The sequence below is a fragment of the Arachis ipaensis genome, chromosome B2, assembly GCF_059453495.1.
Source record: "Arachis ipaensis isolate K30076 ecotype BB chromosome B2, ASM5945349v1, whole genome shotgun sequence".
Lineage (NCBI taxonomy): Eukaryota > Viridiplantae > Streptophyta > Magnoliopsida > Fabales > Fabaceae > Arachis > Arachis ipaensis.
The window spans coordinates 77,303,839-77,318,532 of record NC_142437.1 but is presented as its reverse complement, the minus strand read 5'-3'; the positions used below and the strand labels follow the sequence as shown (position 1 = coordinate 77,318,532).

General features: G+C 39.2%; 2 long non-coding RNA genes across 2 annotated transcripts; both read left to right on the top strand.

Annotated features, from left to right (window-relative positions):
* Nucleotides 1-467: 467 nt before the first annotated feature.
* Nucleotides 468-928, top strand: LOC107610979 (uncharacterized). The gene is made up of 3 exons (XR_015905062.1): nucleotides 468-540; nucleotides 635-736; nucleotides 824-928. It is a non-coding gene; the product is annotated as an uncharacterized LOC107610979 (long non-coding RNA).
* Nucleotides 929-1,936: 1,008 nt separating this feature from the next.
* LOC148574473 (uncharacterized) lies at nucleotides 1,937-2,589 on the top strand. The gene is made up of 3 exons (XR_015905061.1): nucleotides 1,937-2,009; nucleotides 2,287-2,346; nucleotides 2,475-2,589. It is a non-coding gene; the product is annotated as an uncharacterized LOC148574473 (long non-coding RNA).
* Nucleotides 2,590-14,694: the final 12,105 nt, after the last annotated feature.

The window sequence follows — 14,694 nt, the reverse complement described above, 5'->3', positions numbered from 1 at the left end:
AAAGCTGCATCTTCGGTATGTTTGAGTTTGTGTTGTTTGATTACTTTTAAGATTTGTTTGGCTTCCTAACTACTTGATTCATCATCTTGATAGCGGGCTGTTGCAACAAAGGGTGCTAGGTCTGAGCCTATCCCTGTCCAAGATATAGCACTTCAGTCTCAAGCTTTATTAAATATTAAGGATTCAAATAAGGTACTGCTAAGCTCTGTATACCATAATCTACTTTAAATCTTCAAAAAGGGTTGATGGATGAACTGTCAACTGTGTTGCCTTACATGCAGGAAGATAGAGAAAGAATGGTGATTCGAAAGTTTAAGTTCGAGGACCCATACATTGAGCAGATTCAAGATCTAGAGGTGAGTCCATTTTTAACCAATGACCATACCTATGTTTTCTGTGATTTTGAATTGTAATAAATTTCTATCCAACATGCTTGTGATGCAGAGTGATATGATTAGGTACTTTAGAGAGGATTTATCTAGGAGACTCTTAAGTGCAGATTTTAAGAAGCAAGTTGATGGACTAGAAATGCTACAAAAGGTCTTTCCTTTTTTGCTTCTTTTTTAATTTGTGCGCGTGCTTTCAGGGTGTTTGATGTGCTATTAACTATATAAACTCCAATTGATCTTCTCAGGCACTTCCTTCCCTTGCAAAGGAAATTATAGAAGTTCTAGATACATTTTTGAGGTGGTTTGTTTTGCAGTTCTGCAAATCCAACACGACCTGTCTATTGAAGGTTGAACTTAATGTTCACTTTTTTCCCCTGGAAATAATAGTAGTTATATTGGTCCTTTGATCATAACTATACAATTTAATTGCTTAGGTGCTAGAATTCCTTCCTGAACTGCTTGACACCTTGAAGGATGAGGGATATTCTTTGACAGAGTCTGAAGTAGCGATATTTCTTCCTTGCCTAGTAGAGAAGGTATATTTAACAACTATGATAAGTTCATCAGCTGTGGATGTTTTTCTAAAAAATCTTTTTGGTTTAATTTGAACTCAGTTGATTTAGTTTAGTTTTGGCTTGAGTACAATAGTATGTATAAATACTTTATCGTTGGTGATGTCAAAAAATGAATAATTTAATTTACGTGGAAAGAGGAAAAATGTCTTATATTTTCTCCCTTCAAATGTTGCAGTTAGGGCATAACATCGAGAAGGTTCGAGAAAAAATGCGGGAGCTGACAAAACAATTTGTTCTTTTATATTTTGCACCTAAATGTTTCCCTTATATATTAGAGGGTTTACGCTCTAAGAATAACAGAACTCGAATTGAATGTGCTGATCTTGTTGGATTTATCCTCGAACATCATGGTTCAGACGTGATGTAGTGAGGTTCTTTTACGTGAATTTATTTCGAGTATTTTTCCACGGATGTTTATTCGTGACATCATATGTACAGATTAGTGGGAAACTAAAGTCACTGCAAATTGTTGCAAGTTTGACAGTAGAGCGAGATAATGAAACAAAGAAAGCCGCATTGAATACACTAGTCACTAGATATAAGATTCTTGGTATACTATACCCTGAAGTTCTATTGTGATTATAAAATAATTTTGCTTGGTGATTGTACTGAATTATTGTCTGGAAAATTTGCCAATCATGAGCTTTCATTAAAATGTAATTTATTGGTTGAAGGCACTGCATGGAGGAAGTTATTGTTTTACTTTTTCACTTGAAGTTGGGGGATATTGATGTGACATTTTATTTGGCTTTTGTCTTGTTTATATCTCTTGGCCTTTCTGAGTTGTTTCTCTTCTATGATCATTCTGTGCAGGTGAGGACATATGGAGATTTGTTGGAAAGCTAACAGATGCTCAAAAAAGAATGTTAGATGAGAAATTTAAGTGGAAGGTTAGTGCACATGTTGCTCCTTTTTTATTCCTTTTCAGATTTATTAAAGTACTGATCAGTAATGGGAGTAATTTGTCAGGTTCGCGAGATGGAAAAAAAGAAGGAAAGCCAGGGGAAGTAAGGGCTATTTTAAGACGCTCTGTCAGGGAGAATGGGTGTGTATTATTATTATTATTATTATTATTATTATTATTATTATTATTATTATTATTATTATTATTATTATTATTCACATTATGCAGTTATGGCTGGAAATTTAGACCCCTAATTTATTTCCTTCTAGTTGGAGTTCTTTCTTTTGTAAATCTAAAAGAGAAGTTCAAAATATAACGATGAATAATGAAAAATGTGATAAATCTTTCGAGAATATTCTCAATCTCTAGCTAAAATGTTCAGATGTTCAAGCTTCTATATGTGTTGCTTTGGTCTCAGGTCTGATGTTGCTGAGCAGAGTGGTGAAGTGGCTAGATCTCTTTCTGGTCTAATTTTGAGGTATGTTGAAATTTTTATATAGTTTCTTTTCCTTTTGCTCCTTAACTATAGAGGATTTTTCTGCCTAAATTAATACATTGTTCCTATACTCCTATGTATCCCTAATATCTTGCTTTTTGATTTGTTAGGAAAAATTTCGGTCAACTGGAGGTTGAGAGACAATCAATGCCGCGCCCCATGGCCGTTGCTAGTGGCCCCACAGATTGGAATGAAGCACTTGATATTATTTCTTTTGGTTCTCCTGAGCAAGTAATCATTTTACTTATTACATTTTCTAAAATGCGGTTAACCTTTCTAGAATTAGCATAGTAATAAAAACAAGTATGACATATAAGATATGCCTTTTGACTTTTATTTTCCTGGCTTCTCTTTATGAAATTGGAAAATGAAGTTTAAGCTCTTATTTCAAAAATATTTTTGTGCTGCAGTCTATTGAAGGAATGAAAGTTATTTGTCATGAATTGGCTCAGGCCACTAGTGATCCTGAAGGCAGTGCTATGGATGAACTTGTAAAAGATGCAGATAGATCAGGAGCCTGCCTCGCTAATAAGGCAAGATATTCCTAACAATCAATCCCCTTTATCTAATTAGAATGATTTTCAAGTGCTGATTTCATCATGCTTTAATTTTAAATAGGTTGCAAGGACTTTTGATTTCAGTTTGACAGGAGCTTCATCACGATCTTGTAAATATGTGCTCAACACTGATGCAGGTAAATTTTATTGTTATTACTTCAAAAGCTTGTAATATTTTGTAACTTACAATAGTTGCTATTTACTAATCCTATCCTTGGCTCTGTCCAGACTTTCCAGAATAAATGTTTGGCATATGCTGTGAAGGAGAGCACTCTTGACAGTCTTATTACTGAGCTTCTTGATAAACCCCGATTTCGTGATTTATCTTGTGCTTATTTTGGGGGATTTTGTCACTTTTTCTCACATTTATTCAATGAAATAGCATGGTTTTGTAATTCTCCCTTGAATTTTGCTTAAGTGTAAAAACATGCTTTTTAGGCCCTAAACTGGTGATTTTAATTCACTTTAATTCCATTCGATGCCTTGATGTGTTTGATGAGTGATTTCAGGTCCGTAAGGCAAATATTGGATGGAAGCAATGAGGAGAAAAGCATACAAAAAGAGAGAATGCATGAAGAAACAAAGATTGGGAAGGCACCAAAGGACGCGCACACGCACCAGGCGCGCACGCGCAAAAGAGATTTCGCCTATGGACGCGCTCGCGTACATACCGCGTCCGTGCGGGTTGAGAATTTGCCAGCGACGCGCACGCGCACATGGCACGCGCGCGTTGATACTCTCACGTGGTCCACTTGAAGGCAAAACGCTGGGGCGATTTCTGAGCTGCTCAGGCCCAAATCCAACTTGTTTCTGAGTGTATTTCATGCAGAATTGAAGTCCAAGCAAGGGGGCAATTAGTTTAGCCAACATAAGCCTTTAGTTAGTTTTCTAGAGAGAGAAGCTCCCTCTTCTCTCTAGAATTAGGTTAGGATTAGGTTAGAATATTTTAATTTCATGTTTAATTACTTGATCTCATCTTGTTTCTTCCATAATTTCTCATTTCTACACCTTGATCCTCTTAGTTCTTATGCTAGTCTCTCAATTTGCTCTCGTTTGTGATGATGACTCACATTCGATTTGTTTACATTTAATGCAATCTTGATGTTGATGTTTCTTTAATTGATGAATTGAGTTGTGACCTCACTTTTCTTGCAATTAATAGTAGTAAGTTTTAGTATCCTTGCAATTTATGATGTCAACTTTTATTGCACTCTAAGTGTTCGATGAAATGCTCTCTTTAGTTCTTGAGTAGTTTTATCAACTCTTGGTCTAGGCCAAGGGACTTGAGTGATCTTGAGTTTTTGGATACAATGGATTTGGTAATTTGAGAACCCCGTGTGATCAATTTGAAGCTCATTGACGCTAACCCACTACTAAGCCAATTGGTAGGGAGGTTAGGACTTATGGGTGGATGTGATTAGGCCTATTTGACATACTTCCAGTCTAGGAGTAAATGTTACGTACTTAAGGCTTCGAGAAGTAGACTTAATGGGTTGGCCTCTCATAATTGTCAATAATTGGTGTTAACTAGGATTGTGATCTCAAGTACCCAAGTCTTAGCCAAGAGTTCTTTATTTTGCTTTCTTTACTTACTCGCTCAATTTACTTTCTTGCCATCTCATAAACAAAACGCCCTTCTTACCCCATCATAGCCAATACGCATGCACTCCATTGGTTTCTAGGGAGACGACCCGGAGTCCAAATACTCCGGTAAATTTTCATTTGGGGTTTGTTACTTGTGACAACCTAAATTTTTGTATGAAAGGACTATTGGTTGGTTTAGAAACTATACTTAACAACGAGACCTCATTAGATAAATTCTAAACCGCCGAGAGTCGCGTTCGTCAAAAAATGGCGCCGTTGCCGGGGAGCCAATGGTGCTATGTTATTGGCTATTGTACATATTGTGAATAGTTTGAACTTTGGTTTGTTTGCCAGTTTTTACTAGTTAGGATTTTATCTTCTTTATTTCTTATTGCCCTTTGTCTTTATTTTCTATTTCATTATGAATTCTTATCCTTTTGGCTATGAGTATAGTTCAAACTATGTTGTAGGAAATGGAAGCTCCAATAAGGATATGCATCAGGGATTTGGGAATCAAGGATGGGAGGAACCTCAAGCTTATGAACAACCTTCATGGCAACAACCTCCTACGAACTCTTATGGGTATAATTCCGATCCTAACATACGCCAGTCCAATGTGTGTGATGACCCTTGTTGTGGTTGTCAACCACAATCATCATATGCATGTGACCCCATTCCTCAATATAGACACACATCATACTCACAAGCCTCACACCACCATTCCACTCTACATGACCATAACTCATACATACCATATCAACCACCGTTCGAATCACATATGGAACGACCACCATCCCAATACCAATATCCCCAAGAACCACAATTTCCACATACACCACCTCAAGAACTCCACCAACATGAACCACCTTTCGATTACAACAATCTTCCCTTAACCGAGGAACCCTCTCTTCCACCACCACCTCCCAACGAAGCCTTCATATTAGAACTGAGAGACCTTGAATCTCGCATCTTAAGGCAGCAAGAGGAGGATGAAACTAAGTTTAAGGATCTAAGAGTAAAGATAGCTAGCATGGTAGAAGCCGTGAATCACTTAACGTCTCACCTAAGTTCATGCACTTTAAGTACCCCATTGTTGAATGTGGAGAAACAATCAAGGAGCTTAGTGAGAGTATGAGCTTGAAGCTCCATGGTGAGGAAGGAGAATTGAAGCAGGAAGGACAACAAGGGGAGAAGATAGAGATTAGCGAACAAAAGAAAGTAGTGGATGGATGTTTGGGATACGTTGAGCACATAAAGGAATCTCAAATTGAAGAACCCTCTTCCAAGAAGCTTGAAGGGGATGTCGAAGAAAAGAGTAATGTTGCAGAAGTAAACAGAGAGTCAAAGGAAATTGATCAAGAAATAGGTTCCATCACTAGTGATTTTTTATCCATGTTGATCAACCCCCTTGACGATCTTATTGAACCCTTCCCTAGTGGATTTGAAAGCAAGGTTGAGGAAGACTTGAAACCTCCAAGGCCTACTGAAGATGAAGAACTGGGAGAAGTATTCCAAGCAACAAGCGCTCCTATTTATGATGATTCCGAATCAACATATGATCCGTCCGAGTTTGAAGAGTCCTTCCCCAAAATGTCTAGATTCGATGATGAGGTAGATTTTACTTTACCTCCTATCTATGATGAGAGTGATGGGAAAGAAATAGAAGAAATTGGTGAAGAAGGATGTGAACTTGAGGAAGCTCGGCATGAGGAGGAACTTGAAGAACCTCGCCAAGTGGTGGAAACCTCTAAAAGAGGATGGACGGGAGTAGAGCATGCTTTATCAAGATCTTTGGGAACTTTCCCACCTAGTTCGTCATCCAATCCTCTGCTTGAGTGGGTAAAACTTCTAACTCTCAGCTTTACTATCCCACTTGAGTATGGTTTGCTTGAAACGGATGGCCAACTTAGGGCGCTTTGTGGAATTAAGCGAAAGAGGAGGATGTTTGGTGGTTGGCGTTCTAAATCTAGGCTCATTATGGTGGGAAGCTTGAAATTGGAGAGCATGGGTTGGTGTAATGCTCGATTAATTGGGTCTAGGAGAGTAGTTTGGTGCTTCCATGAGAATTCTGTTTTCTCGTCGCCCAAACAAAGTCAAGGCAATCAACTAGAAGATGGATGCGAGGACAAGATATGGGATCCTGGATTATCTTACGATAGTCAATCTCGGGAGCTCACGTCTTGGAAAGGACCTCACCAAAGCTTAATAAAGAAGGTTGGAACTTCTGACAACCGAATGAAGGACAAGCACTCTTGGAGGTTCAAGGATGAACACAAGCATAAGCCTCCTTGACAAGAAGCCTCCCAATATCCAACTTAAGGACTTAAACTAAAAGTGCTTGGTGGGAGACACCCCACCATGGTAAACTCTTTCCATTCTCTTGTAGATATAATGAATGAATGAATTGGGTTCCATTGTATAGAGTTTCTTTACTTCTTGGTATATTTTTCTTTGCTTGCTAAGGCGTTTATACATTCTATGCTTTAATAAGGGATAAATATTTGAATTGAGTTTTTGCTTGAATTGCAAGTTTTCTCAAGATATTTGAAGAATCCCCTATGTTTCAAAATACGCTTAATCTTGCATCTTAGCTAGTTTAGAGTTTCAGAAAAGAATGGGAAGGTTAAGAGCTCTTTTTGACGCTCATAAAAAAAATAAAAATAAAAATAAATAAATAAATAAATAAATAAATAAATAAATAAAACCAACCTACGCGCAAGCGCAAAGCGCGCGCGCGTAGGCTGCCCATTTCAACTATCTGGGCCAAGGACCAAAGAGTTGTGCCACTTTTGGGCCAACTCTGCGTCTCAACCCACGCGGACGCACGCTGTATACGTCCGCGCCACTCCCTGTTTCTTCATACACGCGTTGGCGTACTTCGCGCCTCCGCGCCCATTCCATAAGCTCATACCATCCACGCGAACGCGCACGGTGTGCGCGCGTCGATGCATTTTAGCATCACCCAGGCCAAAGGACCCGAGAGTTGTGCCAACTCTGGGCCTCTTTTGTGCCTCTGGCCCAGCATACCCGCGCTGACGCGCACTGTACGCGTCCGCGCCAACCCTTAACTCGCCCATATACGCGTAGGCGCATATGGCGCCTTCGCGCCATCTCCCTATTTCTATCACCCCACGTGGACGCGCACGGTACGCGCTCGCGTGGATTTAAAAACCCCATTTAATCAGAGATGTGAAGCCCTAGCGCATTCGCGCAACACCCCCTTCGTCCCCAATGTTCCATTTCTCTTCCACAAACACCTCCCTCCTCTGTTCAGCAACCAGTGGTTGCTCTCCGGCGAGCGACCACAACCATCGCCGTCATCACCACGCAACCTCCACTCTCTCACTCTCTCTCACTCCACTCGACCCCTCTCTGTCTTGGCTCTCTCTCTCTCTCAAGGCCAACCTCAGCGCCACCTCAGCGCCACCGCGACCACCATTGTCGCCGGCGCGAGCTCCACAGCCACACCAAACCACCACTCCACTTCGCCTTCATTCCATTTACCCCGTTTAGCTTCTGCACCCCAGGTTTCTGTTTCCCCTGTTCTACTTCTTTTTACCGCTTATTGTAAATCCATTAGTGTAGTTAGAATTAGTTTAGTTAGTTAGTTTAGTTTGATTTAGGTGGTTAGCGAATCTGGGCTGAGTAGTGGATTTAGGCATTGTTTGAATTTCTGTTGCTGTGCGAAATTGCTCTGTTTTGCTGCATTGCTCTGTGTTCATGTAATTTGTTCATGCTGCTTACTTGTGATGGATTGGTGAAGGGAATGCTGATTGAAGCAACTGCTCCTGTTATCTGTTTTATCTGAATTGCTTTGTTGCTGAACTGTTGGCTATCTGTTATATTCATATGAACTCATATATGTATGATTTTGTGTTTCTAATTGTTAATGAATTCATATGGAATCTGTTTTGACTATTTGAATTTGGAAATGGCCAATTTACTGCTGAAATACTGCCAAATTTTTCTTAACCATAGTCCTTAAATCAACCTTGTTTGATGGATGTAGCAACCTCTAGTTGATGATTTCTGTTCAATTAGAAGCTTGTTGCTTAAATGGTTTTGGAAAACCCTTAGGGACAAGTTTTGGTCTTGCTTAAACTCTTTGCTTGTGATGCATGATGATTTGCGTATAGGCATTGAATGGTTTTAATAAATTTCCTGAGCGACCATCACTTGTGATTTCCTTAAATTTTGTGCCTCTCTTGCATATACACACGAGTTTGAATGTTCTAATCTATGTGACCAAATAGTTCCTTATGTTCTTATATAGTCTCATCAAGTCACATAGACCATGAGGTTTCCAACTCATATTTGAACTTGTGACTTGTATGCATTGCTAGAGTTGGTGTTAAATGTGCTTGAGTCACTTGTTTCTCAAGGTTTTGATTTCACCAACATTACTAGTGATCCTTGCATTGATTGATAGTTTGTTTTACATTAGTTGCTTTCTAGCTATATCATATTTCATCATCAATAACTTATTGCAATTCATGATTGTGAACATGCTTGCATCCCTGTTTTGTGCATTCCTTTCGAATTGAACTAGTAATCACCATATCACTGATTTTCAAACTGGTTTCTGACTTTAACTTGTTTAACCGACTAACCTCTTTTGGTTTTCAACTTAACTCTTTAGATCATTCTTTTGGATATGGTGCTTTCTAAGCTCAGTAAACGTATAATGTGCAAAATATGGTTTGAATTCTTGGTTTGACGTTTGGTTTAAATTCTGAATTCTGTTTGCTTGCATTCCAAGAAATCTCCATTCTTTATTCACTTCATGAGTACGCTTTGCTTTGGGTGCTTTACACCTACTTGGCTATATGCTTATATTGCATTATCTCTATTTTTCAGGATGTCGGATAAAGGAAAAGCTATAGCCACCACTTCCAAAAAGAGGAAGTGCTCCAAGACCTTTACCCCCTCACCATATGCTAACTATGCCAAGAATCCGTTGAATGAAGAAGATATAGAAAATCAGTCACTTCCATCCACTGATTCAACCAAATTCCCCAACCTCTACTGCGAGCTACGCTTCTCCCGTTATACAAAGAAAAACCTGAACATTGAGAAGAAGTTGAATCTTTCCAATGATGTGAGGCGTGCCATAAACACCCGCATTTCAGAGTTGGGATTGGATTTCGTTGATAGGGACCTAGGAAGGATTAACGTCTCATGGGTTAAAGAGTTTTACTGTAACTTCTTCCGAGTGAACTTGGAATCAGTGTACGTAAGGGGTAGAGATATTATGATCACTGAAGAGGCTATAGGGGATGCACTGCTTTGCAGAGTTAGTACTCTTGAGACCTGTGCCTACCAGCAGGCAGAGGTGGCTATTCTGTCCATGACTTTTGATTATGAGGTGCTTAGGCGTGTGATTGCTACACCAGATACTCCCTGGGTGATGGATGCGAACAACAAGAAGCCTAAGGGGATGCTATCTGTATATCTGTCTAGGGAGGCTAGGACCTGGCAGCAGATCTTTGCCCACTACGTCCTGCCCACCACTCACTTCTCAGAGATTCCGATGGATATGCTGATTCTGATTGGGTGTGTCATGGAAGGGAAAGAGGTGTATTTTCCCCGGCTGATTAGGCATAGCATGTGGAGAGCTCACATCCGAGGCTTGCTACCGTTTCCTACGTTGGTTACTAGTTTGGCTGAGCTAGCTGATGTCCCGTGGGAGGACGATGATGCGACACCACCACCCCTAGATGACGATGACAAGGAAGTTACTATTCCATGGGGTGGATGGGTGCACGAGAAGCCCTCGGCCAGACGTTGTTCTAGGGCTTGAGCGGCAGTTGAGGCAGCAGGACCCTTTTCCTCCACAGCAGCAGCAGCACCCTTACCACCACCACCACCAACACCTGAGCCGACTTATCTGTTGGTGCGGCACCTTCTTCGCTTCATGGTGCACTTCGAGCGTCGTGTCATGCGACGTCTTGACCGCATAGACCAGGTGTTTGCATCACAGGGCATTGAGCTCCCTCCACTTCCAGACTCTCCCGCTTCTGACGAGCAGGACCAGGAGGAAGAGCATAGCGAGGAGGGGATACAGCAGGAGGCACCACTAGAGACGCAGACCACCACTGAGGTCCAGCAGCCTCCTGAGGTTCAGCATGACATTCCACAGCCAGTACCTGAGCCACAGCCAGTACCACCTCCAGTCCTACAGCCCGAGCCTGAGCATGAGCCACAGCCTGATGCGATTGTTGACCCCATCCCGAGCTTCAGTAGTAGCATCGAGGACGATGCTTAATTCTAAAGTGTGGGGAGGTCACCGTTCGTGACCGGTGTTTGCATCCATGTGGTGAACTTTCAGACTTTTATCTCTATTCGGTACTACTTTATTTTGTTTTATTCCACACTTTATGTTTTAGATCATTTTGGGATTACTGTACATATTTATGCTATTGTAGATACTTTTATTTTGGTTGTGCACACTCTTAGTATATATATATATGCTTTGCATCTTAGTTGTTGAGTGTGATTAGAAAATAATTTCTGGATTGCTAAAAATCTAGTCAACCCTTTTTATATAAGAAATGCATTTTTATTGAAAAAGGGGTAAACTAGGAGAATTTTTAAAAATTTTCTAAATCACAATGTTGCGTTAGGATAAGCGTAGTCAATATGATGAAAATTTCCAAGAAATTCATTTTTAGGGCACCACCCCAATTGGTTGAAATTAAATTTTTTTAGAACTTGCTTGAGCTATATACTTGTGGATCATGTTTTGAGCTGAGAACACAAGCATGTAAGAATCGAGCCTAATTGTGTGGTTGCATCATACATAACCACTTACTTCCATTCTTGTGTGCATTATTCTCCTCCTATGATTGTAATCCTTGATTTGTTTAATTCTATATGTCCATTAATTTGTGTATACATGCATTTATATGATTGAGGCCATTGTTCAAATAGCTCACTTACCCAAATAGCCTACCTTTTTATCTTCCATTGTTAGCCAAATTTTGAGCCTATGCTTGACCCATTTGTTCTTAATTGTAGCACATTACAAGCCTAAGCGAAAAAAAAATAATAAATATCCCTTAATTTAGATCTTTGATTAGCCTAGGCTAGTGAGAGTGTTTATCATCTGATTTTAGGAAAGTTGGGAATATTGGGTAGAGATAAAAGTGTGTTTATGTTTCTTGTTGAAAAATATTGGGAATTGGGTACATATTCATGTATTAATCATGTGTAAATCATATGCATTGATGCTCTTGTATATATATATATATATAAATAAATTTTTAATAAATTTCTCATATATAAAAGAAAGAAAAAGAAAAGCAATAAAAAGGGGACAAAATGCCCCAAAGCTCAAAGTTCAATAAGAGTCAATGCATAGGTGTGGTGATCAAAAAGAGAGTACATGAGTGTGTGAGAAAAGTGAAGAATGGGTAGTTAGGTTTGTTTAGAATTGTGTAGGCTGTCATAGGTTAGGTGGGAAGTTTAAGCTAATCAAAGATTCAAATCTCAAGCCCACTTGACCATATGCATCTTACCTTAACCCTAACCCCATTACAACCTATGGGAAAGACCTCGTGATATTTGTATGCATGCATAAAGTAATTGTTGATTATTAGATGAAAAACAAATCTTGGAAAGCATGATCAGGGGAGAATTGAGTGAATCAACCCCATACACTTGAGTGCTTAGAGCGGATACACATCCGGCGAGGGTTCGATCTCTCAACTACATGTTTCCACCCATGATCATCTTTTCTTGCAAGTTTGGGAACTCTTTCAATGATTCAATCCAATTGTGGTTTTCTTGATTGCTAATACCTTAGCCCTTGTACTTATATGTGTATTCTTGGAGGTTGATTTATTTTGACTAAGCCATTGCATCATGTAGATAGATTGCATTTAGTAGTTGCATTGAATAAATGTTAATACCCTTTTGCTTCTTCTTGATTTTAGCATGAGGACATGCTTAGTTTAAGTGTGGGAAGATTTGATAAACCCCGATTTTGTGATTTATCTTGTGCTTATTTTGGGGGATTTTGTCACTTTTTCTCGCATTTATTCAATGAAATAGCATGGTTTTGTAATTCTCCCTTGAATTTTGCTTAAGTGTAAAAACATGCTTTTTAGGCCCTAAACTGGTGATTTTAATTCACTTTAATTCCATTCGATGCCTTGATGTGTTTGATGAGTGATTTCAGGTCCGTAAGGCAAATATTGGATGGAAGCAATGAGGAGAAAAGCATACAAAAAGGGAGAATGCATGGAGAAACAAGATTGGAAAGGCACCAAAGGACGCGCACGCGCACCAGGCGCGCACGCGCAAAAGTGATTTCGCCTATGGACGCGCTCGCGTACATACCGCGTCCACGCGGGTTGAGAATTTGCCAGCGACGCGCACGCGCACATGGCGCACGCGCGCCGATACTCTCACGTGGCCCACTTGAAGGCGAAACGCTGGGGGCAATTTCTGAGCTGCCCAGGCCCAAATCCAACTTGTTTCTGAGTGTATTTCATGCAGAATTGAAGTCCAAGCAAGGGGGCAATTAGTTTAGCCAACATGAGCCTTTAGTTAGTTTTCTAGAGAGAGAAACTCCCTCTTCTCTCTAGAATTAGGTTAGGATTAGGTTAGAATATTTTAATTTCATGTTTAATTACTTGATCTCATCTTGTTTCTTCCATAATTTCTCATTTCTACACCTTGATCCTCTTAGTTCTTATGCTAGTCTCTCAATTTGCTCTCGTTTGTGATGATGACTCACATTCGATTTGTTTACATTTAATGCAATCTTGATGTTGATGTTTCTTTAATTGATGAATTGAGTTGTGACCTCACTTTTCTTGCAATTAATAGTAGTAAGTTTTAGTATCCTTGCAATTTATGATGTCAACTTTTATTGCACTCTAAGTGTTCGATGAAATGCTCTCTTTAGTTCTTGAGTAGTTTTATCAACTCTTGGTCTAGGCCAAGGGACTTGAGTGATCTTGAGTTTTTGGATACAATGGATTTGGTAATTTGAGAACCCCGTGTGATCAATTTGAAGCTCATTGACGCTAACCCACTACTAAGCCAATTGGTAGGGAGGTTAGGACTTATGGGTGGATGTGATTAGGCCTATTTGACATACTTCCAGTCTAGGAGTAAATGTTACGTACTTAAGACTTCGAGAAGTAGACTTAATGGGTTGGCCTCTCATAATTGTCAATAATTGGTGTTAACTAGGATTGTGATCTCAAGTACCCAAGTCTTAGCCAAGAGTTCTTTATTTTGCTTTCTTTACTTACTCGCTCAATTTACTTTCTTGCCATCTCATAAACAAAACCCCCTTTTTACCCCCATCATAGCCAATACGCATGCACTCCATTGGTTCCTAAGGAGACGACCCGGAGTCCAAATACTCCGGTAAATTTTCATTTGGGGTTTGTTATTTGTGACAACCTAAATTTTTGTATGAAAGGACTATTGGTTGGTTTAGAAACTATACTTAACAACAAGACCTCATTAGATAAATTCTAAACCGCCGAGAGTCGCGTTCGTCACTTCTTCTGTGGCTTTTGGATTATAGGGTTCCTCATATGGATGATGGAAGCCAGTTGTTGAAAGCACTGAATGTGTTGATGCTTAATATTTTGGTTAGCAATTTTTTATTTTTTATTTCTTGTTGTACAGAAAATTTGGACATGCTATGGCAAATGCAAGATTGTATGCCAAAACCTTCACAAAATTTATATTTATAATTGGTTTTCTAACTAATGATTCTTAATACAGGATAATGTAGATCGGACATGGTTGAAATTAGTACTAATTTTGCAATTGTTGTATAGTTCTCATGCATACAGGGTTACTGTTTCCCAACAGCTTCTCCACCTCCAACAGCTATACAAGAGTTGAGTGCAATCATTCGAGTGCTTAAAATTAGTCCAGATGTTGTTGAGGAATCAGATTAGATTTTTTCTAACATAGAATTGTAATTTTTCAAATGTTTATTTTGGACATTGAATTTATTTTTTCTTAAATATTTTATTCATGTTTTATCATGTACATAATTCATATAAATCAATGGAAGATTAATTTTTTAGTATTTTATTTTAGTTTATTTGAAAGATTAACTTATCAGTTTTTCTGTTTTTTTTTTCTTTTTTATTATTTTGAAAAAGGATTAGGCCACGCTTTTGAAGTGTAACGACAAGTTTTTAATTTTCGGCACGCT